This window comes from Biomphalaria glabrata, chromosome 1 (assembly GCF_947242115.1).
Source record: "Biomphalaria glabrata chromosome 1, xgBioGlab47.1, whole genome shotgun sequence".
Classification (NCBI taxonomy): domain Eukaryota; kingdom Metazoa; phylum Mollusca; class Gastropoda; family Planorbidae; genus Biomphalaria; species Biomphalaria glabrata.
In genome coordinates, this window is record NC_074711.1 from 79,840,501 (window position 1) to 79,867,201 (window position 26,701).

General features: G+C 36.2%; 1 pseudogene; it reads right to left on the reverse strand.

Moving 5' to 3' along the window:
* On the reverse strand, nucleotides 1-26,701 carry LOC129926375 (NADH dehydrogenase [ubiquinone] 1 alpha subcomplex subunit 13-like; annotated as a pseudogene).

Genomic DNA, 26,701 nt, shown 5'->3' on the forward strand with positions numbered 1-26,701 from the left:
AATTAATTGTATACAATATCTCTCATTATTTTCTATTGTAGTTTCTTTTTAAAAAAGAGTGCAAACAGTCGATTAAACTAACTAGAGAATTCCTTAAAGACAAAACTTCACACAACACTTCAATATCGTTTACGTTTGTCATATTTAAAGTCTTCTTGCTCTCTATAACTCATATGTGCAAGAAGCTCTTCTAAAGCAGGTTTAACATAGCGGTTCCGGGGGTTGTAGTAGACTGGTTCACCCCAGAGAGTACCAGTTTTCCATCCCTCAACATTCTTCATCAGTTCATTTTCTTCATCTCTGTTTTTTCTGTAGTGCTTGAGTATCGCTCTATCTCTTTCAGCTAAAAGAAAGGGCTCAATAGCTACACGAGATTCCCTCATCTCAAGTTCATTCAATGTTTTAGTGTTTCTCCATCTGAAGTAGAATATCCAAGCAATAGAAGTAAAACCAGCGAAAAGTGCAAACTGAGTATAGCCACCAAAGAGCCTTTTAGGTTTTCGAATGGATTAAAGCCTCCCTCTGGAGGCATATCTTGCTTGTAGGTAACCATTTTGACCTTCTGAGCCGAGGTCTTACTTAACGAAGAGTTGAGAAAACATATTAACCAAATAAAAATCTTGTCCGTATGACTTTTTCAGTCATAACCAATTGTCATAGATGAACTTTTTTCAATTATGCATAATTTTAAATGATGACTTATTGTCCATGATGATTTATTTGCAATAAGATCTGTTCGTACAACGATAACCATATTTTCACTGACGACTTATTTTTCCTGATGACCTACTTTCTATGATGACCTAATTTTGTATAAACATTTTATTTCCAGTGACGACATATTTAATAAATGACCTATTAGCAAAGAGGACATATGTTCAATGATATATTTTTAATATTAAAAAATTGTCGCTGATAGCATATAATACATCACTTGGTTGTCATCAAAAGATCTCTTGCCAAAAAGAAAAACCGTATACGAGATTTAAGGAAATTTAAGTTTCAACCCATATCTAACTAGCAAAACATAAAAAATACTTATAAAATACTTATAAAAGTAAAGCTATATTAGGGAAATAACTGCACATTTAGAGCCATATATCTCAAAACTGTAAGATTTATTTTCCATTTTCTATATCAAACAAAATAATTAGTCACCACTTATTAATTCATTTAGTGGTTAATTTTTCCATTGATTCATGTTTTGCTTAAGACAATGAATAATTGTACAAAGTTTGAACATGATGCGAGGATGTGAATTGGGAGAAATAAGGTGCACAAAGTTTGTACCAGACAGACAGAGTGAGTTAACATACACTTTGTAAAAAGCGCTTGACAGTTGGCGAGAATCACGTTGTTAATAGTGCCTTCGAATACAAGCTATCATATGCTCTAAGTTATGGAACGTAATTTTCTTGCAAGGGTAAATTTTTTTTTAAAATTATTAAAAATTTTGAAATTCGCCAGGGCCTTATCATTTTTAATATCAGGTCCAGATCGAATACATTCCTCATTTCCTACAGTACTATGTAACGTCTGCTCACTCAGCCTCCTTACGTTTTTTTTTTGCTCCGTGAACTGGTCAATCATTCTGATCAATCTGCAAAGGCGTTAAATATATTGAGTGAAATGTCGCTCCTTGTAAATTCTTCACCATTCCTTCACGAGATGGCGCAGACGAATGACAAACCCAATCAACGCTAACCTCCCCTTGACATCACTGGAGGCTCCGAATAGAAGGTAGACATTATCTTCTCTCCTCTCATCTCAAACACTTTTAAAAGAAACACTGAACATATTAACGCAGCGGACTGCAATTCAACATTTCAATTTTATTGCTTTCTAGGACACAGTTTATGGGAACATTCACCCTCACTCTGTCTTCCTCTTTCTCTCTCTCTCTCTCTCTCCTCCTGTCATCCACTGGATGATCCACTCCCTCTCTCATGCAATTTCAATTTTAAAGGCCAAATAATTGTTGTGCTAGGAAGAAAAATGAAAACTGTCAATGAAGTGAAATGAGCTCTCCACCTGGGGTCTACAAGGCATTGTTACATTGCTACAACATGGATTTAAAAAAGAGCGATCAAAAGAGATTAAAATGAACGATATGGAAGAAAGCCGTGAAAAAAAAACAAAGCAAAAACAAAACAAAACAAGAAACAATGTTTAACTGCAGTTGAAATAAAAACAAGCCTAATGAAAGCAATCAAAGATTTTCTGACCAACGGGAACAAATAACCCGAGTGGACTAACTCAATAGTCTTTTCATTGGGGGTGCGATCTATGGGGCAGATGATGTTAAGGTCATCCTATTCTTTGGCAATCGGTTGACGAGCAGGATGTCATGTGGCCAGCACAACGACCAACCGCTTTTATCACCACATCTGTGTTTTACAAAGGTTTGGACTTAAGATTCTTCACTTGTTACTTTGTGTGAGTCTATGTTCTTGTTGGTTAGTCACATTGAATACACCCGCACAAAGAAACTCAGACATTTCCAGAGTAATCTGTCTAAGTCAGACAGGCATCACTAGCTACAAGACAAGGCTTATCATAATAGACATTGTCGATGCTATGATAAAGAACAAAGTTCCCCTTTCAGGCCTTGTGTTCTCTTTGGCAGATGATGTTAAGGTCATCTTTTTTTGTGTGACCTACGAGGGTGTCATGTGGCCAGCACAAAGACCAACCGCCTTTACTTTTCCCCAACTAATGTCAGGTTCCCATTGGAGCTGGGTGGACATTAGAGTTGCCTAAGGATCTGGAAATTAAGAGTATCCGTCTTAACCAGGATTCAAACCCGGGTTCAGAAGCCAAGCGCTTTACCCCTCAGCCACCGCGATAATGTTCTAGAAGCCTCTTTTTTTCTCAAGTAATGTACAGATGTTATTGTCCTATTTCTTCTTAAATGTGTTAGTCATTATTGTAAATCAAATTGTCAACTTCTAGTCTGGTTAAAACAAAGGGAGCTTAACACGCAGACTTAACTAAATGTATCTTTTATTAGCTAGACTAATTCTGACACTATACACCAGAAAACAACGAATTGGGAATGCCATTGTAGGCTACAGAGCTACGCCCGTCACTAACTAAAAGTGGAAAATTGAGTGCGTGAAATAGGTCGCCAAGGGAGGTAATAAATAACAGGACAGCACCCACACATTTTCAAACTTACGTGCGTGCGTGTGTGGGGAGCACCGTTGACACCGGAGAGAGTCCAGAGCTTTTAGTCCATGTGGTAAAGAGTACTTCAAGTCCAGTTCTAGAACCTTAGTGAAAGTGATGTTGTGTTGACTTAAATTCCAGAAGTCAATGATTGAGTACTTTCGTTTTTTAAAACAGGTTTAAGGAGAGGAAAATGTTTCAAACTTAGTGTAGCGCCAGACTCAGTGGCGTAGTTAGATTTGGGTGCCCGACCTTTTAGGGCCCCCTGCATTTTGACATTCGATATCATGACATGAGATAATGGCGTAATATTTAATGTAAAAACAAATTTCGGACACTTATTAGGGGGCCCGGGGGATTTTCTAATTTGGACCCCCTACCCTACCCTAGCTACGCCACTGACGACTGCTTATCGATATTAAATCTAGGCGTCATCTTTCCTAGAAAAGCAAACTAAATATCTCATTAAGCAATAGTGAAGTTGTGTCTTGATTGAGTGTATCATCTGCTACAATACTATAATGTAATGACTCTGGAGTTGGACGCATACATGTTGGGACTAATCGGGGATTTCCTTTAGTGACGTGGCTGTACATTAGAAAACTTGGAACGGAAATAGCCTAGAGACAGAATAACGGTAGAGACTCACTTCAGTCTTGCTTAGGACAAGACGTTTTCTTTTATAATTGTACCTACTTTGGACTATTCCCCTCTTTTGAAATAAATAGTTTGTACTTTTAACTAAGCAGCCTTATTTTTACTCGTCAGATAGTTTAATAAAAAAATACCAAGTACTTAAACTCGCGCTCCGACAGTAACAGCCAGCAGCCTAACAATAATTTAGCGAATACTATCTTCTTCCTTAAAAACAACAAGATTTAGGAATGAATAAAGTATATAATCCAAAGATATCATTTTGGAATAATTTAATCAATGCATCTAACAAACAAATAATCGCCAAGTTAACAATACTAATGAAATGATCTGATTGTTCACGACTACTGGGTCGCGTACTTCATGTGTTAGCAAACTCAAGTATTTACAAACACCACCACCAACAAGAAAACAAACAAACAATTAATATAAATATTTTCAGTCGCTCAAATTTATACCGCAGCCTATTTCCATGGTCTACAGGGCAGATGATGTAAAGGTCATCTGTATTTGTGGCCTACGGTTAACGAAGGTATCATGTGGCCAGCACAACAAACAACCCAGGGGCGGACTGGCTAATCGAACACATTTTCCGAAACTAAAATGTAGAATGTAGACAGTGCTACTAGTAGGCTTCATCTTTTTAGGGCCTACATAATTGCTGATTTAAAAAGACGCTATATTGCTTACTAAGATATCTGTGGCATTTTACGTCTCGAGAGACGATCTTTTCCCTTTGCAACTTCTTGTGTGACTAAAGAGGCCAATCCTTGATACACAGCTGCGATCGCAGGTTGGGCATATATAATCACCAGGCGCCGTTGCATTTTCACCCTTCTTTTTGCTTCTGTTGTGTATGACATCTGCAATCCGTGACCCTTCCTTTACGCTCTCTCTCCATGTGGATCTATCCAGTGCCACCTCTTCCCAGCTGCCAGTGTCAATTTTGAAGAGCTTTATGTCGCATTTGCATACATCCGTATAACGTAAAAGTGGGCGACCAGCGGCTCTCCTGCCTTCTATTAGATCGCCATACAGGATGTCCTGTGGAAGTCGACCTACTGGCAATCTACGAACGTGGCCAAGCCAGCCGAGGCGTCTGCTGCTGATAACAGAGCGGATGTCCTGCAACCCTGCTCTTCGTAGCACTTCCTCATTTGTTATCTTATCTTGCCATCTTATTTTAAAGATCCGCCTTAGGCATCGGAGGTGGAAGACATTTAGCTTTTTTTCCTGCCATGAGTAGGTTGACCATGTTTCACTTCCGTACAGCAAAGTGCTCAACACACAGGTCTGGTAGACTAAGGCTTTAGAACTGTTAGTCAGCAATATGTTGTCCCAGACTCTTTTCTGCAACCGTGACATTATTAAGATGTAGAGTTTACTGTATGCATGCATATCGATACATTATCAAACTTAACAATGATTTTTAAGGACATATATACATAGAAATGGATGCCCATTAGTCACATGATAGAGAATTTGTGGGCCTAATTTTATAAAAATGCCCGGGCCGATTTTGACACCCAGTCCGCCCCTGGACCAACCGCCTTTACTTTTCCCTAACTAACGTCAGGTACCCCATCCCCCCATTAGAGCTGGGTGGACTCCCGAAATTAAAAAGCCAAGCGCTTCACCGATCAGGACCAAGCTGAATGCATTGCCAGTGACGACACATGAGTGTATGGAAACAATTGACCAATTATTGGATCAGTTAGTTAGTTAATTAATTTTGTGTTATATAGTGACTAGCTTAGTGCAAGAGTTCTAGCTAATGGGAGATAAGCCTTGTATAGAGAATTAGTTTCTTGGCAAAAAATGTGAAACTAACAAAAGATAACAATAAAACCTTCCATTTTTTTTAAAGGACTTTTATAACTCAGTGGTCATATTGTCGATTTCCATCATGGAGGCCTCGACAAATTTAAATTGCTACTTTTAGACCCTCGCTGCCCACCCCGTTGATGATCGGTCATCAACTTGTAGCTCTAAATAAATAGACAATATTATATCGCTCATAAATAGACCTCTAAAAAACTTACAGAAAAACTTTTATGACAATATTCAAAATGATTTAACTTGAAATGAGATACAGACGTAATACTAATATATAAAAAAAAAAAAACCCTGATATTTTAACAAATTGCAAATCGGGACAGAAGCACGTCTTTTCTCTTTTATAAGTATAGATCGTCTGCCTTTTCACATGTGCACTCCTCTAGTGACACTCTAGTGAGTCTAAACCCTATTGCAATTTCATCCTTCTCACCAATCGCTTAACCTCTCCCTATCGTCACCTAGGAAACACACTCACACATATTCCATAACACAATCTCCCAACCAAAAAAAGGTCCACAATAGTGATTGGACTATAGTACATTGAGCATCCTTAAAACATGACAATTTTGCTAAACAAAACATTGTAATAAAAATATTTCCAATTGGATAAATGTATTATTGCTAGTCTAGACCTATTAAAAATTAATTACACGATTGATTCCAAAAATAATTATACAATTTCACACAACTTAAACATTGTTTTCGAAATATATGTGTTCTATTTTACTTGTTGTGAACGTATGTCAATTATAACCAAGGGTAAGCAAAGAGGATTGGTCGTCTGATAACCTTGCAATGAAAGCCAATCTGTTTTTCTCAGCCATTACGTCATGGCACATCATGCCAAGGTCAATTTCCTTTCAACAAAAGATGTGTAATTAAAACTTTTCACCCGCTATTTGATTAGTCTGGAAAACACAATCTACCAATAGGAGTCAAGGAGGATCAGACAAAAAAAAAAAAAACCTAGCGAAAGAAATTAACTGGATTTGATAAAAGAAGACCTACAAAGTATTGGGCTATTTCTGTCAGCAATAGTTACCATCACCCTTGCAGTCATCTGAATAACTTTTAAAAAATACATTAAAAAAATAATTGAATTTTTTTCGGTTTTGTTTCCACATATTTTGTTCTTAACCTGACCCCATCGAAAACGCAAAAAGCAATATTTAATGACAGAGTTGGACTTTAGTCTCACTGAGCGATGAAGACTTATGGGCAAGTGTTAGAGGCTGCACTAGTTGAACATCTCGGTCTAGAGATTGGAACACGGAATGAAACCATGAAGGACATTGAGTTCGTGAATGTGTCACGTGATTTTAAAAGAATAAAAGAACAAAAGAAGGTAAAATAAAAAACAAGAGAGAGAAGAGCAGGTATACAGGAAGAGGAGTAAAGGGAAAAGAAAGGAGAGAAAGAGAAAGAAAGAGGGAGAAAAATAGAGAGTGAGAAGAAGAGAGAAAGAGATATAGAAAGAGAGAGAGAAAGAGAGAGAGAGAAAGAGAGAGAAAAAATAGAGAGTGAGAAGAAGAGAGAAAGAGATAGAGAAAGAGAGAGAGAGAAATAGAGAGAGAGAAAGAAAAAGAGAAATAGAGGGAGAGAAAGAAAAAGAGAAATAGAGAGAGAGAAAGAGAGAGAGAAAAATAGAGAGTGAAAAGAAGAGAGAAAGAGATAGAGAAAGAGAGAGAGAAAGAGAGAGAGAAATAGAGAGTGAGAAGAAGAGAGAAAGAGATAGAGAAAGAGAGAGAGAAAGAGAGAGACAGAAAGAGAGAGTGAGAAGAAGAGAGAAAGAGATAGAAAGAGATAGAGAAAGAGAGAGAGAGAGAAAGAGAGAGAGAGAGAAGGAGAGAGAGAAAGATGTGGAAACAAACGGAAAAAGAGTTGGAAAGAAAGAAAAAGAGAACAAAGAGAGGGTGAAATCAACACAGGAAAAAACAAAGTGAATCACAAAGAAAAACATGAGAGAGCATTACAGAGTGTGAAATAGAGAGAGAGAGAGAGAGAGAGAGAGAGAAACTTGACAGACAAGCCAACGTAAATTGCACTCACATCTGAATTAGTAAGTGAGCATTCGAGGCAATTTGATCTGCCTCTGTTGGCCTTGTCGCCTTGACAACATGACCAAGCTGTCTTGGGATCGTGGCACTTCTATAGAAGCCATTATCTGCTGAACCACATCCTGAAGATCGTTGCTTGTGTAATTATGTCTCCGTCAAAGACATTACCTTCGCTTCTATCGAATTATCTCCCCGTCTCACAAACTCTCTTCAGTTCGAACTCTCGTACGAAAAAAAGGGAAAATAAAATATTTAAGTCTATACTAACTGTTGCAATGATATTGTGTGGCTAGTATGGTTATAACTATGAAATAGAGCTAATGGTGAATTCCAACGACACAATAACCAAACGTAGAAGGGGCTACCTGAAATGGTGATAATTGAAAACCTTACAGAATACCTATACAGAAATGTAACCTTTAAAATCACAAATATAATAAACAGAAACACATTAATCAAAGTAAGAATACATCATGTTAATTAGTCTGAATAACAATTAGAAATACATTCATCATAAATCACGAAATGTACAATTCCCCAAGTTGACAGTTTCGCTCCTTTATACAAATAAAATTAAAAAAAAAATCTTTTTTATCCATAAGGAAATTTGTCTTACAATTTACAATGTGTGCTTTACACCTTGCATTACATTTTAACGACAGAAAACCAACATATACATTTCACATTGATTCCCAGGAGAACAATAGAGTTTTTTGTGGCTGTTTATATATTCACAACCTAAAAATACACAGGTTTATGTTGACTGTTTTGGATATTTTTTCTTTCTCATGCAATAGTCTTAGCTCTACTGTGACTTCTGCACTAAAAAAAGAATGCAAACATCATATATTCATGTTTCAATTAAATGATTACAGGATAAATGCTAATTAAGAGTAAGACAGACCGCTTTGTTGATCCTTATTGGAAGTTCGTTGTGACTCTTTTAAAAACAAACAACATTCCACAAAAGAGAACAGACACGATACACGAGGAAGCTCATTAAGTGACGACACACACAGAAGTTCATTAAGTGACGACACACACAGAAGTTCATTAAGTGACGACACACACAGAAGTTCATTAAGTGACGATACACGAAGAAGTTCATTAATTGACGACACACAGAGAAGTTCATTAAGTGACGACACACACAGAAGTTTATTGAGTGACGACACACACAGAAGTTCATTAAGTGACGACACACACAGAAGTTTATTTAGTGACGACACACACAGAAGTTTATTAAGTGACGACACACACAGAAGTTTATTGAGTGACGACACCCACGGAAGTTCATTGAGTGACGACACACAGAGAAGTTCATTGAGTGACAACACCCACGGAAGTTCATTGAGTGACAACACCCACAGAAGTTCATTGAGTGACGACACACAGAGAAGTTCATTGAGTGACGACACACAGAGAAGTTTATTGAGTGACGACACACACAGAAGTTCATTAAGTGACGACACACACAGAAGTTTATTGAGTGACGACACACACAGAAGTTCATTAAGTGACGACACACACAGAAGTTTATTTAGTGACGACACACACAGAAGTTTATTAAGTGACGAAACACACAGAAGTTTATTAAGTAACGACACACACAGAAGTTTATTGAGTGACGACACACACAGAAGTTCATTAAGTGACGACACACACAGAAGTTTATTGAGTGACAACACACACAGAAGTTTATTAAGTGACGAAACACACAGAAGTTTATTAAGTAACGACACACACAGAAGTTTATTGAGTTACGACACACAGATAAGTTCATTGAGTGATAACACCCACGGAAGTTCATTGAGTGACGACACACAGAGAAGTTTATTGAGTGACGACACCCACGGAAGTTCATTGAGTGACGACACACAGAGAAGTTCATTGAGTGACAACACCCACGGAAGTTCATTGAGTGACAACACCCACAGAAGTTCATTGAGTGACGACACACAGAGAAGTTCATTGAGTGACGACACACAGAGAAGTTTATTGAGTGACGACACACACAGAAGTTCATTAAGTGACGACACACACAGAAGTTTATTGAGTGACGACACACACAGAAGTTCATTAAGTGACGACACACACAGAAGTTTATTTAGTGACGACACACACAGAAGTTTATTAAGTGACGAAACACACAGAAGTTTATTAAGTAACGACACACACAGAAGTTTATTGAGTGACGACACACACAGAAGTTCATTAAGTGACGACACACACAGAAGTTTATTGAGTGACAACACACACAGAAGTTCATTAAGTGACGACACACACAGAAGTTCATTGAGTTACGACACACAGATAAGTTCATTGAGTGATAACACCCACGGAAGTTCATTGAGTGACGACACACAGAGAAGTTTATTGAGTGACGACACACACAGAAGTTCATTAAGTGACGACACACAGAGAAGTTTATTGAGTGACGACACACACAGAAGTTCATTAAGTGACGACACACACAGAAGTTTATTTAGTGACGACACACACAGAAGTTTATTAAGTGACGACACACACAGAAGTTTATTGAATGACGACACACACAGAAGTTTATTAGTGACGACACACACAGAAGTTTATTTAGTGACGACACACACAGAAGTTTATTTAGTGACGACACACACAGAAGTTTATTAAGTGACGACACACACAGAAGTTTTATTAAGTGATGACACACACAGAGGTTTATTGAGTGACGACACACACAGAAGTTCATTAAGTGACGACACACACAGAAGTTTATTGAGTGACAACACACACAGAAGTTCATTAAGTGACGACACACACAGAAGTTCATTGAGTTACGACACACAGAGAAGTTCATTGAGTGACAACACCCACGGAAGTTCATTGAGTGACAACACCCACAGAAGCTCATTGAGTGACGACACACAAAGAAGTTCATTGAGTGACGACACACAGAGAAGTTCATTAAGTACCACACAAACAGAAGTTCATTGAGTGACAACACCCACAGAAGTTCATTGAGTTACGACACACACAGAAGCTCATTGAGTGACGACACACGAACGTCTTGATCCTGTACACTTTCCCAAGTCAACAAGTAAATGTTTGGACAAAGACTTTTGTTTGTTCAACTGTAACTTTAAAAAAAAAAGATTTAGAAGAAGATGAAAAAAAAATCTTACAACAAAATTCTAAAGATAAAAAAACACCAGACTAAAGTTTTCTATTGTAAGAGAAAAAAAACACACAACTAGACAGTTGACTCTTTACTGGCCTAAGGAAAACAAACTTAGCAACAAATAGAATGGCTTCCGAAAGAGATGTCTGAAGAACTTCTTACAAAAGTTCGTAGGACACACAATGAGGACTCAAAGAAAGGTGACGAAACTTCCGTCTCCGAAATGTCCAGACGACTTACTAAGTACATCTTTCGACTTCCCTGATTCCTTTTTACCCCCTTTTCTCCACCAGCTGACTTTGATTTGATCGACGTTACGAATGGATAAAATATAGGTCACAGATGGGTCTTTATTGCCACGGTAAATGAAGCGATCTTTCTTAATCATCACATTTCTGTCCAATGTTACGTCTTATAAACTCTTACCAAATTACTAATCTAGGTCTATCAAGATTTTATGACAATGGAAAATATTTTAAAAATTTAACCCAATAAGGAGATGTAACAATCTTGTGCAGGTCGCAACTGGGTTTTTGTAGTCATGTGAAACACTGCACTCATCCTTAATCTTCGGAATTGAAGACATTTCCATTATTCAATATCCTTCCAATATTAGTCAAACCCAATTAAAAAAGCATGTTTTTTTTTTATATATATCACATGATAGAAACCCCACTCTCTCACAAAGCAATCCTCCAAACTTCCAAACAGTTCAGTACATCTTCTCTAGTATTAAAAATAAATATCAGGTGACCGAGCCTCGCTCGGATGAATAATTTGTTAAGGATGAATATATACCTGAAGTCATTTTGGGAATATTGTTGTAATTACGAAAATGAACGATCGAGTAAAGACTATCAATCCGAAGAGTTGCTTTTTCTTTCTGTCAGTTCTCAATGTAATTGTACATGGCGATTAGAATAGAAAGTCCCCCCAACAGTAGGCCTATAGAAAACCACAGCTCACGTCTTAACGTTTTACATTGCTTCCTTCGTGTAAAACTATTGGGCTATTATAGGCTTGGAAGAAAGTCTTTGCAGTATAACTTCTAAAATGTTTACTTTCTGACATTTAATATTGCAATTAATATATTCATTATGGCTCTGAGATATGGACACTTTACAGAAAACAACTAAGACTTCTTGAGAGCTTTCACCAAAGATGCTTGCGCTCCATCATGGACATACGATGGCAGGACCGCACTATAAACAGCGATGTCCTTGCCAACGGCGGTATGGACAGTATAGAGGGACTTCTTATGGTCCGACAGTTGCACTGGGTAGGTCACGTATCCCTAAAAGGTGGTCGACGAAACAGAGGCGTCCCACGGAAACACCAGCTTAGGCGTCAACTTTCCTTGGCTGACATAAAAGAGAGCACCTGGTTGTATGCGGTCTCCGAACGAGACAGCTGGAGGTCACTCACGAAGGCCGCTGGATACACATTTGAGACCAAAAGAAAATCTGCTGCCGAGGACAATCTAAATCACCACCTGCGGACAATGGTTATGCTTGCTCTGGTTGTGGCAAAATATGTATGTCACAGTCGGGGCTGCGCAGCCACGGGAAATAATGCATTCCTCACTAATCTTCGGTCTCGAAGACAAGCCTTATTATTATGGCTTTAGTAAGAATCATCAAGTGATGCAAAATCTCTACGTTATAGTGTAAAAAGTGCACCTTGTAAGAAAGTAAAATTGCGAATTTTTTCCTAAGAGACTTAAAAACATCGCGTTAGTGTTCTAAAGAAGCGTTATTGTGAGGCATCTCTGTTACTCTGACAACCTTTCAGATTACTAAAAATAAAGATTGCCAAAAATATGTTTGTCCCCTATACGTAATAAGTGCCCTGCAAAGCGTAACTGTCGGATTATAAGAAGTTCATACCATTTTGCAAGAATATCGATGGTTGTATTGCGGTCTTTGGTGAAGTCGTTCAAGAAGTCTTAGCTGCTTTCTATAAAGTACTCATATCTCAGATCCACATAGAGGGGTTGAGAGAATCACTGGTTGACACTGATTTTTGTAGACAGGCGGAGCGATTTATTTCGCCACACTCTCGCTTGGAGGCGTCCAAAAGCACGACTTACCCTGATCACATATCAACCTCCCTTTAAAGTAGTTTAAAGCAATGCGTCATTTGATACTATGGTTCACAGATATGTGAAGTAGTCTACCACGTTAAGGAATGCCTATTCGCGCTGATCTTTGGGGCTGAGTAGATTTTATTGGGTGACTTCTGGAACATGACTTCTGTTTTACCGAGGTTTATAGGTTAACCAAAAAAAGCAGCATCGTGATGAAAATTCGTTGACCGCGAGCTGGATATCATCAGGGCATGCCTTGGGCCTATGCTGCTGCAGTGGACCCCTAAGATTCAAAAGCCCCGCGCTAATTCTAGGTGTAAATTATTAAATTAAACCATTATAATTTATAATAGGGTTCCCGTGGTCTCCTTGTTTTCAAGGAGCTTCTGGAAATCTCCTGAAACTCATAAAAATGTCCTTAAAAAGACAAAATTGTCAATTTGGGGTGTCAATCAATATGGTAAACGCCAGTCCTACGCGTGATATAAAAAACGTCATCGTCAGCGTTCATTTAACAAAAATGTAATGCAAATACGAATTTATTTTCTAATTCAAATTTTTTATTTTCACTTATTATCCTTATCGCTATCCTTACTGGTCCGCGCGCAACCCATTTCACATAGGGCCCCTCAAATGTTAGGGCCGGCCCTGGTTGTGCAAGTAAGGCATAGATAAGCTGTGTTATGACAATTTCCTATGCTTTGGTATGGGACAGTAGACTTCGAAGCTTAAACACATTGCAATAATTCACCAGCAAAATAATAACAGTAAAAGCTACCTACGGGTACTCTCAATTAAAGTGTAAACAATTTATAAAGCCTTTAAAACAATAACTAATCATACACAACGATATTTAATTTCATTATTTTCTTCTATAGTTTCATAATTGATCAATGTACAATAAGATGGTGCGCAAATGTTTAATTACGCCAATTGAATCATTAAAACTTGTTCTTGTTTGCGAAGAAATGTCTTAGTGTACTGCAGTGAGCCTAGTGACGTAAGCGGTGTCAAGTTTTTTTCCCATTGACGTCATATAGAAAATTTCATTCATAAAACATTCTAGCCAAAATTAATTTTTCGATAATGAGCCATTTTGAAACCGATATAACGTTCGACCTCGAGTTTTCCCGATGTGGCCAATGAGTTGATAATTTTTTTCTCACTATTATGCACATACCGTGAAATTTTAAAGAAAATCGTTAGAGCCGTTTTCGAAATAAAATTTATATATATATATATATATATATATATATATAAATATATATACATACATACAAGAATTGCTCGCTTAAGAGTATAGGATACAATAACAAAAAATTCCTGCATTTTAAAACTAGGTTTCCGATATTTTTTCCCAAACTTTTTTTTTCCCATTTTCGTAGAATTTAGTGGAACCCTTCGCTTGTTTTTAATTTAGGTCGAATTATTGACCATTTGTTAAGATTAAAAACAATAAGAGTTTAACCGTATTCTAAATTTATAATTTAAAAAAATATTTGAAGTAGAAAACTATATTAAAAATACAGACATTAACACCATAAAGATGAAGGTTAAATGACTAGGATTGTCCTACAAACATACAGCACATAACTTCTTTTCGATTGTTGATAAGCTTAATTCCACCACCAGCCGTCTGTTTCTAGATTTATAATTTGACTTTGTTGCAATGAAAATAGACGAAAATTTTCGTAGTGACAAATAGGTTATAAGAAACAAAAGTACAATAACATCAGCTAGTTTTGAAATATTGTTGTAGGCTACATGACTAGAAATAATGTAATGGTTGATCTTGGTATCTTTGTTTCAAATAGAGTCAGGATCTAAATCAAGGTCAGTTCAAAGGTCATAATGATGTTGTTTGCTGAGAAGAGCTAATTAAATATATTTTTCTGTTCTGTATACTTCAGAATACCTCACGTGTAACGGTGTAGGTCTACTAGTGACTTGTTTCAAGAGTTCAGGGAACACCTATTCAAGCCTCGAGGCAAAATAGCGGAGCTAAGGGAGATAACCAGCGAAAGTATTATGTGCTCTGTAGTGCTATAAAGTAGAGATGGGAATCGAACCCAACTTTTAAAGTTCGGGTTCGGTTCGGTTCGGTCAGATTTAAGTTCGAGTTCGGTTCGGTTCGATGACAAGTATAGTTCGGGTTCGGTTCGGTTCGGTCAGGTCTAAAGTTCGGGTTCGGCTCGGTTCGATGTTATGAAATTTTGTAATAGCAAAATTAAGTTATAAGGTTTAATTCAATTTATTAGTTAAAACTTTTTTATTTGAATTTTTACATAAAACAAATACTTTGCAATATATAATAGGCCTATGGGCAATACTTTTTCCAAAATAATGTTGCCTACATACATTTAAAGCGTTGTAAAAATTTCTTAATGGAGATAGAAATAAAGATGCGGCAGGTTTTCGCTCAAGTAGGCAAGTGGTTTCATTCAGGGCGTGACTCGGCGCTAAGCGAATTTTTTTAAAAGGCTAATATCGATGTGCTTTCTTTCAGAACGCACTATTTATCATAATAAAAAAGTCGAGGGCCATATTAAATCTAATAATAAAGAGGCAGACCTGGTCAATAGAATTATGAAAGGGACATTCTAGGTAGGCCTACATATTGCGCACGTACTTCTATAATGGGCGTGATCTTTTTAAAGAAATATTCTTCATGTAAAGACGTCTCTATCGAGGATTTTTTTTTCACACATAAGTCGTCACTATTATAAATTGCAATATACGGAAGAAATTCGACTATTCTGAGACAAAAAAAAATGCAGAAGAATCCCACTAGCGGAGATGTTTTAAAATGTTTTCTTCAAAACGTTTTGACCCACATTGTGCATACGCGCCTCGCAAAAAGCAGTTGACAAGGTCTTATTAGAAGATAAAATGACATCTCCACTTAATATATTTTAATTTTTAAACATGTAATTATACTAATATTCAGATAAGTTACACTAAAAATAAAACTTTTTTTTTCGAAGCCCCCTCTCTTTGTTAGTTGGTCGTTGGTTTATCGCTTACAAACAGCTAGTACAATTGAATCAATATAGGCGTTTTATATTTTTACCGGTAAGGATAGTATAGATGGACTTCTTATGGTCCGACAGTTATGCTGGGCAGGGCACGTATCCCGTATGGGAAACGAACGTATGCAAAAGGCAGTCTTTTTTTTTTGGTGAGCTAAAAGGTGGTCAACGTTACAGAGGCGCCCCATGGAAACGCTTCAAAGACCAGCTTAGGAGTCAACTATCCTTAGCTGACATAGAAGAGAGCACCTGGTTGCATGTGGCCTTAGAACGAGTCAGTTGGAGTTCACTCCCGAAGGCCGCGGGATACACATTTGAGACCAAAAGAAAATCCGCTGCCGGGGACAAACGCAGACGCGAAAAGAAAAACTAAATCGACCAAATGCGAACAGTGGTTATGCTTGCCCTGGATGTGGCAAAATATGTAGGTCACAGCTGGGCCTGCGCAGCCATGGGAAAAACTGCATTCCTCACTAATCTTCGGACTCGAAGACAAGCCTTATAATAACATATAAACTTAATACACTTTCAATTAAAGTTCTTATGTGAACAACTCAATATAGCCTAACTATTATTACAATATTCACATATTTAACTTGTGATAGAGATGTAATATTAATGAAATATACTGATATTTAAACAAAATCTAGGTCACCACAAAACCACGTCTTTACTCTTTCATGTCTCAAGATTGTTTGCCTTTTCACATTTGCATTACGCTAATTTCATCATCCTTAATGCATAAACACCAATCAATCGCTTAACCTCTTCTTACCGCCACCAGAAAACACACACACACACACTCTATGACACCCCTTTTTGTCAAGAAGTTGCGCCTCCACATCCCCCAATTCAAGATACTAAACATCCCCACCCACTTGAGAGGACCCAAAGTTTGAGAAATGCTGCATTAAAAATACTGATGATCAATGCAAAACAGAATAATAGTAAAAATATAGGGGCGTAGATAGGAATTTTTCATCATTAGGGGGCCCGGGAGGGGCTGGACCTCTTTGGGGGCCCCTGCATTTTGCGTAATATTGAATATTTATTGTAAAAAACACTAATTTGGGGCCCCCCTCAAGTGGGGGCCGGGGGGGGGGTTACATTTCTCACCCTCGTCCCCCACCCTTGCTACGCCACTGATAATATTCCAATATGGAATACTTCAAAATTTTGTAAAAATAAATCACTTAATAGAAGATAATAAAAATTTATTTTAAACTAGAACACAAATGAACCTATTTATATCTACACTCTCTAATCGGCAAAAAAATATTCTACTCTCAACTAACAGTCATCTCAAATAAAAGTGACAATATTTTAATGTTGACTTTCTACTTACTAGGAACTTGAATCTAGATCTAGATCTAATTAGAGGGCGCCTATTCGACTCAAAACCAATATTGCAAACAGCCCGCGAACATTCAAGGTTAGGGGAGAGTCGGCACGTACGGAAAAACCCATGGGAATCAAAGCGAGCCGCTTTTTTTTTTTTTTCAAAATACCACCACCCCTCCCAAGTTTTCAAAGTATAATGGAATCATTAGAATTTAAATAAAATATTGAAGTAATTTTTTTTTTAACCCAAAATATAAAAAAGGGATGTAAAAATTGCAAAATTAGTTCGGTTAAGAAAAGGAGGGTTCGTTCGGTTCGGTTCGTACCAAGCAGTTTCAAAGTTCGGGTTCGGTTCGGTTCGGTCATAAGTGAGGTTCGAGTTCGGTTCGTTCGGTTCGGGTTCGGTTCGTTTCCCATCTCTACTATAAAGCAGTCAAAGCTTCAAGTAGTTTCCAGTTTGTGGTCAAGGCTTTATCCATTTACATTTTTGATATATATATTACTTATGAACAATAAAAACAATATGCAGTGTGAATTAACCAATCTTTTTCCATTGACAATTACTTTCGTACATCTATATCTCCCTGATTAGCATTAGAACATCTAAATCTCTATGGCAAGTGCCGTGTCCTGTGAATTAGAGGAAACAGCGTTAAGAAGCTCCATTAGGATTGAGAATGCCCTGGACTATAAATCAAATGTGAAATGATTAGTGCAATAGGACATGTAAGTCAACCTATGTAGAGATTTCCTTCAGTTCAGATAATTCAACAAGATGATTGTAAAACCCATCTATTTGCTGGAGATGAACGTTACCCTAACAAAACTTTCTATACACTCAGCAACAGAATGAGAGATCTCAATTACAAGTAGAAATATTCTAATGTACAATATAGAAACCTTAAATATAGATAAAGCGGGTTGCGTGAGAAGACTATAGCTGTATGTAGACTAAGGACATTTGAATGTATAATGTCCTCCGTTTGACTTAGTTCTAATGTAGGAGATGTCCTTACACCAAGTCCTGGGCTGAACTAAAATGACCGTTAACATTAACTAAATAATCTCTTTCAAGACTATAAATGTTCCAATAGCATAGAGCCTATGGACAACCACCTGTATTCTTGTATTTGCTGATACCAGACACTATTAACTAAGGAATAATCCAAAGCGTTTTATTTTAATGGAAACAAATAAATATATTCTTTAAAAGAAAATACCATCATTATTTAACTTCAAATATTATAAAATAATAATAAAAATAACAAACAACTTTGGTTCTATTCGGTGATCGAAGGTGCCGATAGAGACCGTGACACCGTCCTCTGCTAGAAATTACGCATTATCTGACCAGCGAGTAAGGCGTTTTTATTGGTATCTTCATTAGATGGACATCTATCTTCTTATCTTATATAATACAGACGTTACTTCACAGAAGAAGATGATTACGTCCTACGCGTCATGCATTTAGTCATGCATATTAACCAATGACTTAAATTCTGCCAAGTCACTGGTTTTCCTGGCTAGCTCAGGCAACCCATTCCATGCTCTAATAGCACTAGGGAAGAAGGAGTATTTGTACACATTTGTCCTAGCATATGGGACGAGGAATGTGCCTTTATCGTTGTGTCTTTCAGAGTATTTTATTAAATTTTGTTTTTGTATTTGAAGATTATGGTTCAGTGTTTTATGTATTATTGCTACTTTACTTTTGAGCCTTCTGTCCTGAAGGCTTTCTAAATTTAGTGATTTTACTAAAGGTGTTACTCTAGTCAAATGTGAATATTCGTTTGTTATGAATCGCACTGCTCTATTTTGTGTCTGTTCTAGTTTCTTAATGTTTTCTTGAGTTGAGGGGTCCCAAACGGAGGATGCATATTCTATTATTGGCCTAACCAAGGTTAAATAACATTTTAGTTTTATGTTCTTATTTGATTTATAGAAATTTCTTTTAATAAATCCTAATGCTTTGTTTGATTTTTTTGTAGTTTCATCAATATGTGGATTCCATGACAGTTTTTCATTTATTATAACACCTAGGTATTTTGCGTTTTTAGTCTGTGTTACTGGTTTGCCATGAATAAGATAAGTGGAATTAATTTGTTTTAGTTTTTTTGTTACTCTTAACAAATGACATTTTTCTGGGTGGAAAGACATGCTCCAATTTGATTCCCATTTCTGTAATTCATCTAATTCTCTTTGTAAAATATCTGTGTCTTGTGTTGTTTTTATTGTTCTATATATTATGCAATCGTCTGCAAATAATCTGACTTTTGTTCCTGAAGTAATGCAATTTGGTAAATCATTTATGTAAATTAAAAATAGTAGTGGACCCAAGACTGTTCCTTGAGGTACACCTGAGTTTACTGTTATCGGTGTTGATTTAGAGCCATTTATTATTACAGTTTGTTCTCTCCCTATCAGAAAGTCTTTAATCCACTGATGCAGTGGACCATTAATGCCGAAATATTTTAATTTTTTAAGCAAACTATGGTGGTGAACTTTGTCAAAAGCCTTAGAAAAATCTAGTAAGATAGCATCTATTTGTTCACTATTATCTAAACCTTTTGAAAAATCATCAATTAGTCCTATTAGTTGTGTTTCACATGTGCTCTAGATCTAGCACTAGACCTAAAGTTCTGATTTAGAACTCTTAAGATCTAGTCTAGGTCTACTCCAGGACATAGAATCTAGATGTCATTTATTTTAGATTTACGTACAAATATAAGCTACGCGTTCAAAGTTCAATAGCATTGAAGCAATTTTAAATGCACTCAGTTATACACCATACTTTATGACGAGCCACAAGACACAAAGATAAAGGCACATTCCTCGTCCCATATGCTAGGACAAATTTGTACAAACACTCCTTCTTCCCTAGTGCTATTAGAGCATGGAATGGGTTGCCTGAGCTAGGCAGGAAAACCAGTGACTTGGCTGAATTTAAGTCATTGGTTAATATGCATGACTAAATGCATGACGCGTAGGACGTAATCATCTTCTTTTTTGAAGTAACGTGTGTATTATATAAGATAAGAAGTGCAATACAACATCAGAAACAAGATAAATATGAAAAATACTCTTTTAACACGAAAAACATTAAAAATAGTGTTGTTTTTTTAAAGAAAATATCTCCTTTATAGAACTTAACAATGAATAAATGTTACATGTAAAAACAATGGAACATCTTGTACCCCGTACCCCTTCCCCCTCTCACCGAGAAAGACTCCTGGTTAAGCGTCATGCATCTAGTCATGCATGTTAACCAGTGAATTAAATTCTGCCAAGTCATCGGTTTTCCTGGCTGGCTCAGGCAACCCAAATATGAAAATAATAAATCAAAATTGCATTCATAATAATTAAATTGAATACTATTAATGTACAAAACACAGTGTATTGTGTTACCTAGCAACAATGACAAGGCATCAACGGTGACTTCAACACCAACTGTTTTCACAACTTGCACCAAAGATTTGTCCCTATAACAGACACTGCATGAACTGTTAATGAACATCAATTTTGGTAGTAGCATTCAAGGAGTGTCATTAACTTCTGAGTAACAAGACTGACAAAGATGTCTACGACAATGTCCAGGGTAATACCAGCACCCACAGTATCAACTCCAAGGTGAACTATCAACTAAGTAAAGACAACACTGAAACTCTTTAAAATTAATACAAACAAGTCTCTAGGACTATAAATACGAACACATCCAGATAAGGAATATCATTATACTATACAATAAAACTCATAGTGAACAGCGGTGAAACAGTGCTACCAACAATAGCTCTAAGGCGGTCCAGTAGTATAAAACCAAGAATTATTCAGTACCAACAAAAGTACAGCCTGCCTCCTCAGCCCAAGGAGGCGAAACGGAACCCAAACCAAGAGTTGACAAATTACGTCACAATAAATCATGAAAAAGCGACAAGGAAAAATATACTACACAAAATTCTAATAGAAAAAAAATGCACTTTTGAATCTATCTTATCTTATTTTATCTTAAATGATACAGACGTTACTTCAAAAAGAAGATGATTACGTCCTACGCGTCATACATTTTTGGATGGCTGCCTGGTCGTGCGGTTTGCTCGCTGGATTTATCGATGGTCCCGGGTTCAAACCCTGCCGCTCCCATCCCCCGTCGTCCTGCGGGAGGTTTGGACTAGGAAGTAAACTATCTTCAACTCTGAAGGAACATCCGAAATATGTAAAACAAACAAACAAGTCATGCATATTAACCAATGACCTAAACTCCGCAAAGTCACTACTTTTCTTGGCTAGCTCAGGCAACCCATTCCATGCTCTAATAGCACTAGGGAAGAAAGAGCATTTGTACAAATTTGTCCTAGCATATGGTATGAGAAATGTGCCTTTATCTTTGTGTCTTTCTGAGTATTTTATTAGACTTTGTTTTTGTATTTGAAGATTATTATTCAGTGTTTTATGTATAATTGCTGCTTTACTTTTAAGTCTTCTATCCTCTATAGAAGCAAGAGGCGCTCTCAATTTGTGAACAGTTTAAATATACAATGAAACTCTCTACAAACTAACATGTTTATAACAGGAGCAGTGTCCTCTGGTCCACTAACTTTGGTGCACCAGTAATGAGGTGAAGGTTTCCGTGCTGCCTTTTCAAAAGCTATTTAAAAAAAAAAAAAGGAAAGTTGCTCACGTCTGAATTCGAACACTACCCTCCACGATGAAAGCCACCGAGATATTCGGCAAATGACCTAATTCTCTACATGTGTTTTGACAAGAGTCTATAAAAAAATAATTACTTAAAAATAATTGATTTAGTAAATAGTTAATGTTTTGATTGATTCATGTGTTGACATCGACAATGAATAATTGTGCAAAGCTTTAACTCCGAGAATGAGAAGTGGGAGAAAAAACGTGTGCAAGATTTTGACCGAACAGACAGACAGACAGACAGACAGACAGAGTGAGTTGATATAAGCTCTGTGTAAAGCCGGCTAACCCTATTTTGTGAGACAGAAGTGTGTCTCAACTAGAGGCGTTGAATCCATGAAGCGCAGGGCTTGCTTGGGGGACATATCAAGTGGTCAATTTACTAAGGGACAACGTTTCTTTGCTGCAGATGCAGTGATGATTAAATGTGTCCACCTTGTAGTGGACAACGGAGCCATTGAGATTGAATGCTAAGTCTGCTATTAGATCTCAGGAAAGAGAACAAATAGGTTTTGTATTTTTAAAAGTTAACACTCTGGCAAGCAAACACGAAGGAACTCCTCAATGCTGTAACGTGACGAACGTTGGACTGGTTCGGTCATATTTTTAGACTCACTGTCTAAATCATTCTTAATGAAGATACAAAGGTAATAAAATGACAAAGAAAAGCTAGACGATCGACGTCTAACAATATACCTGCGGTTGTCTTGATTTCTACTAAGGATGGCTGCTAATTGGGAAGAGTGAAGAAATTTTGTTACGCCAACTGTAACAGCACCCCCAACGACACCAGTTAAGGGACAGATGGTGATAAAAAAAAATTAAAATACATAAAAACTATAAATATATATTACAGTTTATTCATACAGTTTATTTATTTAAAAATAAGAATAAAAAAAATTATATTAGAAATATACCCTTACAGAGAATCGTACTCCGTACATTTAGCTTATAAGCCGTTGTTCTATGGAAGTGCCATACAAGACATATTGTCAAAGAAATTCAAAGTTATTTCTATATACTTTGAATTTAATTTCCTACTGAAAGATAAATCTACAATTTTTTAAATTCCTATCTTACATATATTGCTTTAAAATGCTAAGTCAATATAAACAAAACTTTGTATATGTTTTAAAACAGTATTACTAAAAAGAAAGTGTAAGTTTTATACAAACACAAATATGACCGTAAAATTCTAAATTTAGTAATGCTTCCATAAATTAAAAATAGATTGGATTTTTTTTCAACAGTTATCCATCTTTGAAGGAATGACCTTTCCGTTTTTTAATTTCGTAGTACAACGATATAGAGAACTCTGTAGGTGTTTAAATAAGAAAAGTTTGCATTTTATTTCATAATAAATTTTTTTTTACAGTATATTGTCCAAGTGGCACAACATTGCTAAAACATTTTTTAAATTCATTATTATAAAAAATTTATAAAAAAAAATATATGTTTTTATAAATATTTCTTAATTTTTTTTGTTTTTGTAAATTGTACATTTCCATTTTAGACCAATATTACTTTTAATAGTTTCTTTATATAAATAGAAATCATGCAAGTTTTTAAGGTGGTAAAAGGTGTAAAAATGTACTATAAAAAATGACCATCGTATTGTGGTACAGTAGGAGAATATCTTTGTCAAAGCCTCAAACTCATTTAAACTTTATCAGCACACAGGTTCCACAACATTTGGTAGAGCTGCATTGTCAAATAGTTTTGCTATTCCAAAGATTGTCTATCTAGCCAGCATTACAGAGCAAACTCCCAAATTCATAAACAAGCTAAACAAATTAATTAGAGGCCTTATATTTAAAAACACTATTAAGAGCATTAGACACACTACACTCCTTCAAAACAAAGAGGATGGGGGGATAGACTTACAAGATGTTAAAACAAAAATACATTCACTAAGGCTAAAACTTGTAGGCCAAGTAGTTAGAAACCCAGCCAACTTTCCCTGACAATTTACTATTATTGTTTAAGATTAAGTAGCTCTCACAATGACACTCCTCAGTATTTTGGTACAGTCACTCATCCATTTTACAGATCTATCTCAAGAATTTTACCTGGTAATGAACATTTAATACACAACAAAATCAAAGAATCATACACAACACTTTAAAAGCTGTTACAAGGAAGCCTAGTGGGGAAGAGCCCTTGGGATGACAGAATTCAAGGACACATTCAGAAACCTACACAGCAAACATATCACACCAAAAGCTAGAGAAACAATTTATAGACTCGTCTTTGGGATGACCCCATATGGTTAAAAAACGGGCAAATGTCCATGAATGCAAAGTATGTCAACTTGAAAATGCTGATAACGAGAAGCATATATATTTGGAATGTCCATTAATCCTTAAAATTAAAAATACTGTAAGAGACTTCTTAGCTTAATAAAAACAACACAAGATACAGAAATTTTATAAAGAGAATTACAGAAATGGGAATCAAATTGGAGCATGTCTTTCCACTCAGAAAAATGTCAGTTATTAAGAGCAACAAAAAAACTAAAACAAATTTATTCTACTTATCCTATTCATGATAAACCAGTAACACAGACTAAAACGCAAAATACCTAGGTGTTATAATAAATGAAAAACTGTCATGGAATCCACATATTGATGAAGCTATCAAAAAATCAAACAAAGCGTTAGGGTTTGTTAAAAGAAATTTCTATAAATCAAATAAGAACATAAAACTAAAATGTTATTTAACCTTGGTTAGGCCAATAATAGAATATGCATCCTCTGTTTGGGACCCCATAACTAAAGAAAACATTAAGAAACTGGAATTGACACAAAATAGAGCAGTGAGATTCATAACAAACGAATATTCACATTTGACAAGAGTAACAACCTTAGTAAAATCACTAAATTTAGATAGCCTTCAGGACATAAGACTCAAAAGTAAAGTAGCAATTATACATAAAACACTGAACCATAATCTTCAAATACAAAAACAAAATTTAATAAAATACTCAGAAAGACACACATTTGTACAAATACTCCTTCTTCCCTAGTGCTATTAGAGCATGGAATGGGTTGCCTGAGATAGCCAGGAGGAGCAGTGACTTGGCAGAATTTAAGTCACGACGTATAGGGAGACACCACAAGCACCCCACTTGTAGTAAAGATAAGCATTTTCTAGTCCTCTGTCGAAATTTAGTGTCTTTTTTATTCTTTAAAAAAAAATTGGTCCAAACTAGAGTTTCCCCTGTGTGGCCAACGAGCTAGTATTTTTTTCCTCAACGATATAGCCTACATCAACTGTCAAATTTCCACGACAATCTTTAGAGCCGTTTTCGAGAACCGTTTCAACCCATAAGGTTCCATGTTTTGCCTACCTCAAATATGTGACTGGAATAGAGGAATTGCAATAATTATTTCTCTTCAAAAAAATATGTTTAGACCTGTTCCTCACCTTGGCTATCTTACTTCATTGTGAATAGAAGTATTAACCTCATTAACTATATTTAGTAGGGTGTGTTTGAACTGACGTTTAAACTTGTTATCAAGACGATCACTGTATCAGTAGCCAACTGCATTATCATGCTTCGTTTGTTTTGTTTAACATGTTTCGGATATTCTTTCGGAGTTAAAGATAATTTACTTCCTAGTCCATACGTCCCGCAGGAACTTTCATAATAAACTTTGTCTTCTTTTAATTTTTGTCTGTTTCAGTAACTTCTGGTTTGTTTCTAATTGTTCAGAAAATCAAGTATTACGTGACAGAAATGCGTTTGTTTTCAGTAAAATGAATATAAAAAGTATAAAACTACATACGTTTTGAAAAAAAAAATTGTTGGACTGTCACATTTAACAATTAAATAAAATAAAAGTTAAAGAAATAATTTTAAAAAGGTTTTTTTTTTTGGTCAAGGCTGGACTAGATCGTAGCGGAACGTAAACAGACTTCTTTTGATGGCTCTAAAGAGAGGCAGCTTTTTATGAACGTATATTTAGATGACGACAAGCGACGGTTCCCTTTGTTATTATTTAACTTATTCGACATTCGCTCTCAGCGTCGAATAACTTATCTTGTTGGTCTTTCGCCTGTTATTGGATTTCGTTATCATTGATGTGTACCCTCCGTTTGACTTAGCTGCCTAATACACATAGCGGAAGGGCCTAACAACTTCTAAGCCAGACCATCTATGTCACCCACAAAGCGCAAGTTAATTCTTCTTCCGCTTAATACGTTTAGTTATTTATACAATTAAAAAAAACAAAAAAAAACAATAGCTCACTATTAACATCTTCAAACAGCTGATTCATAGGCAACGCCCAAAAGTTTAGATGAAACCACAAACTCTATTCGTTACCTTGATAATTTTTTATTTAAGAGATCATATTTGAATTGGGTGAAAAGTCATTTCAACAATTTATCAGTTCTGTTCCTTATTTTTTTTTATACTAAGAAGGTTTACTTTGATTTTCTATTTCTATACACTTTTCATGAACGCATCTTTGTGCTGATGACGTCATTTAACAAATATCACTACACGAAGGATGCTATGTACAATAGGAAGTTAAAACATTTAGTTTTTAATAATCAACACATTTCAATGGCCCCAACTGGTCCGATTGTATTGAATTATCACACCTCTGCAACAGCCGTTAAGACCATACCTTGACACATTGTCGTGATGCTGAGAGGCTCTGTGATCATCCAT